This window comes from Chinchilla lanigera, unplaced genomic scaffold, assembly GCF_000276665.1.
Source record: "Chinchilla lanigera isolate Chin_1 unplaced genomic scaffold, ChiLan1.0 scaffold00031, whole genome shotgun sequence".
NCBI lineage: Eukaryota > Metazoa > Chordata > Mammalia > Rodentia > Chinchillidae > Chinchilla > Chinchilla lanigera.
In genome coordinates this window covers 5,608,002-5,612,183 of record NW_004955432.1, presented here as the reverse complement: position 1 = coordinate 5,612,183, position 4,182 = coordinate 5,608,002, and the positions used below count along the sequence as shown (strand labels likewise).

The following is a 4,182-nucleotide window of genomic DNA, read 5'->3' as shown; positions in this document are numbered from 1 at the left end:
TAGGAATCAGACAACTGAGAAGAAAGCTAAAACTCATAGACAAACAAGACAATGTAGAGGAAACAAGGAAGCAGTCTGGAAGGCCCAGCCTGGCTCTACAAGTACAAGGAAATCCTGAGAGGGCTGGCGCTCCAGTGAGGAGCATCAGATCAGCAGCACAAGCCCCTGGAAAAGCTGTAAATACAGTGTGGGGTTTTACTCTGAAAATGACTCCCTCTGCAAAGCAGGTGAGTTTTAGAGAAGAAATTCACTGCAGTGCCTACCACATAGGAGTGGTGTAATGTGAAGTTGTTTTGAGAAAGAGTTTTTCAAGACAGCGACTTCAGCAATCAGAAATCACAGAACATTCACCCAACCGGAGTGGAGTGACTGGTGACAGACAGCACAGGAGACAGTCACAAAGAGAGGGGCAGCTAGTCGCAGACCCCCTCGAGCAGTCTAAACAGCACAGGCTGTGGAAGACACAGCTGTGCCATCCTCAGTGATGAGAAACCAGGAGGACCATGTGTGATTTTCTGAGGCGGGAAGTCTGAAAGTGCTGGTATTGAGTCCATTGAACTGCTTGGCTCCCCTTCTGCCTACCTCCAGCACGGACACCGTGGTCCCTTGGCTTTCCCATCTGCCAGTGTGATGAGGGAGGCACCTCCGTTAGGCTGTTTGCCAGATTCCTGGGTGTATGGGTAGAAGGGACTATGGAGCAAGCAGGGCACCTCACAAGCCTACCTATTGCAAATAAATCGGGGATAGCAGCGGTTTGGAGACCACAGATGAGCGCAAAGGAGCATTAAAAGCTTCTAGAGTAACTACAGACCCAAGGCAGACAACACACCATTGACTGATGCCATCCAGTGGGGAAAGCAGGCAGGAGCCGGCTTTCACAGAACAAGAAGTGGTGTGGACACATAAATTCCAGTGGTGACTCACTGTTTCTGTCCGTCGCTGGTGAATTCCAATACTACAGGTCCTGGAAAGAAACTACCCACCAAAACACCACAGCATGGAGCAACTCTTTGGACTCATTTCTCTTTTTATTTTTTGTTTTGTTTTGGTTTTTTTAGAGGAAGAGGTGAAAGCTCTTTTTTTCTTTTTGCTTATGTTTTTCTTTTTTCTTGCTTGTTTTTTTCTGCTATTTCTACCTAGATCATATCTAATTTTTAAAATTCTTTAATTTTTTTTTAAGTGTCTCTTTTTTATTATTTAGGCTTATGTTGAAAATGGAAGTGAATTTTTCAAAGGCCTTTTAAAAAATAAATACTAATTAATGAGTTTACTGTTACACTCAAAATCGTCTTTGCTTAAGGTGAGAATCTTTGCCAATAGAAAGGTGCCGCTCCAAATCGTGAATGATATTAGGAAGAAGTGCAATTTCCTTGTTTTTTTCATCTTGAAGATGTTGACTTCCTTCTGTAGATACTTTGTGGGGAAGTAGTACCACCTGGGTAGGGTTTTGATTTAGTCTGAACTCTTGCCAGTTTGACATCAAACTCCAGCTATACTTTGATTATTCCATTTTGCTTTTCTTTTTTTTTTGAGTTACTAATTTTGCATTTAACTCTGACATTTCCATCTCCTTTTTCTTTATTAGATCTTTGTGCTTTTCTTCATTTAATTCAACTTTTTTCTGCATATCTTGATAAAGTCTGCTTATTTCTATCTTATGTTCCTCCTCTTTGATTTTCATTTCATGTGCAAGTTTGGTGATATTATTCTTATATTCCTGTTCTTGAGATTTTTGCTTTTCCTTTGTCATATCAGCATTTCTTTTTGGTTGTTCATTTTCACTTTTCAAATTGTGTTGATATTCAATAGTCTGTTGTAGCCCTTTTATCATATCATGAAGAGCAGCACATTCTTTTTTAAACGAGACTTTCTTTGTTTGGATTACTTTTAATTAACAAGTAGTCTTTTCCAACTGAATCTCCAGTACATTATTCTTTCCACTGATTTCTATTACTTTCTGTAGTCCCAGCTACTCAGGTGGCTGAGGCAAGACAACCCCATGAGCTCAGTAGTTCTTGATCCCCTGGGCAACACAGTAAGACACTTTTCCATAGGTGAGAAATCCCTGATAAGTTTGTCAATATTCATACTGCCGACCTTTTTTGTACATCCTTCACTGCTTTGATCCATGCTTGAACATCATCCCCAGTTCCTCAAGGTCTAAATTCTTTAATTTGATATTTATGTAACATTTTTCTTCTCATCTTCCTTGTCTTTTTCTTTGTTTTGATAATGACATGTTATTTTTAATCAGTCTTGGTTATAAATACTTCAAATTTCACTAATTTTTATATGCACAATTAGTATCTGAAAAGTGTTTTGTAATGAAACCTTGAAAATAAACATGTATGAAACAGAAGGAGGAAATGACATATATTGAATTTTTGTTATATATGTACATCTTAAAAATCATTTAAATGTATTTTTTCTTTAGATCCAATGCTTTAGTTCATACTGATGACTCTTCTTGGGAAAAGTGAAGAATTACTTAAGTCTCCATATCTCCCCCAAGATTATATTCCTCATACTGCTTCTGTGATTTCATTTAAAAAAATAAGAATAAACATGTAAAGGAAGAAAAGGCAAGGGTGTCCCAAAACATTATTTTTCTGTGTAGAATATCTGAGTGACTGAAGTCCAGGTTTCTTAGCTTGGGCCAAAAGGTCTCAAACTCCTGTAACCCTCTGAGTCAGTTTTGCTAGTGTATGCCCTTTGGATTTACTGTTCTATTTGTCCTGTTCCTGCTCTGCTTAAAAATCCTCCTCACATTCAACCCTTTGTGAGCCCTTTTCTGACATTTCTTTTTTTTATTTTTTAGAAGCACATGTCTCCAGTGTACAATGTTTACACTGCATATGTGCAGTTGGTACATGTACAGGACACATCTTAGTTCCTTTCTTCATTCCTTTCTCTCCCCTCCCCCATCCCTCCACCATCTCTTGATCCTCCTCCTGTTTGAGGCAAATCCTTCTCCTTATTATCTGCCTTGTATGTTGCTCTTTATTTATATTTTGGGCTTTTCATATAAAGGAAACCGTGTAAGCTTGTCTGTCTGATTTATTTCACTTAACATTGTGGTCACAAGGTGCATCTATTTTCTTACAAATGACTGAAGTTCACTTGTAAGAGCGGCTCAATAGTACTCCATTCATGTGTAAATACAACATTTTCTTTATGCGTTCATCGGGGACTGGACATACAAGCTGCTTCAAGATTTAGCTACTATGAGTAGCGCTGCCATAGACATGGGTATGCAAGTATCACTGTAACACAGTGTCTTTCATTCTTTTGGGAAACATACCCAGAAGGGGAATACCTAGATCTAATGGAATATCTAGTTTTAGTTTTTTCAGGAATCTCCATGCTGATTTCCATGGACTTGTGTAGTTTACACTCTCACCACCTATGTGGAAGAATCCCTTATTATTTGATTTTTTATGATGGCCATTCTTATCGCAGTAAGATGGAATCTCAGAGTTGTTTTAATTTGCAAAATATTGAGAATTTCTTCATGTATTTATTGGTCATTTGTGTTTTTTCTGTGAGATGTCTATTCATTTTACTTACCCATTTTTTATTGGGTCCTTTATTTGGGGAGGGACTAATTTTTAAACACTTTACATATTCTAGATGTTAATCGTCTGCCTGAGGAATAGCTGGTGAAAGATTTGCGATTCTGTAGGCCTTCTTCTCACCCTGTTAGCTGTTTCTTTTGCTGTGCAGGAGCTTCTTAATTTGTTCCCATCTTGTTGATTCTTGGTACATTTCCTGTACAACTGGAATTCTGTTTAGAAAGTGCCTATATCTAGGATTCCAAAGTTTTTCCAATTTTGTCTTCCATTAGGTTAAGTGTTTCTGTTTTAATATTTAGTTCTTTATCCATTTTGGTTTTATTTTAGTACTACATGTTGAGCAATATGGGTCTAGATTTAATCTCCTGCATAACAATAGCCACTTTTCCCAGCACCATTTATTAAAGAGGTTACCTTTCCTCCAGTGTATGGCTTTGGCCCCTTCATCAAAGATCAAATAGCTAGAAGTCCTTTATCTGAGGAACAGTTGGCTAAATAATTTTCCCAGTTTGTGGGTCTTCTTTTCATTCTGTTGGTGATTTCTTTTAATATGCAAAAACTTTTCAATAAGATGAGATCCCAGTTGTGGATTCTTTTTTTTTTTTTTTTT

The 4,182-nt window shown here is 37.8% G+C and overlaps 1 pseudogene; it reads right to left on the bottom strand.

Annotated features, from left to right (window-relative positions):
* Positions 1 to 1,279: 1,279 nt before the first annotated feature.
* Positions 1,280 to 2,231, bottom strand: LOC102018426 (annotated as a pseudogene).
* Between the last annotated feature and the right edge of the window lie 1,951 nt (positions 2,232 to 4,182).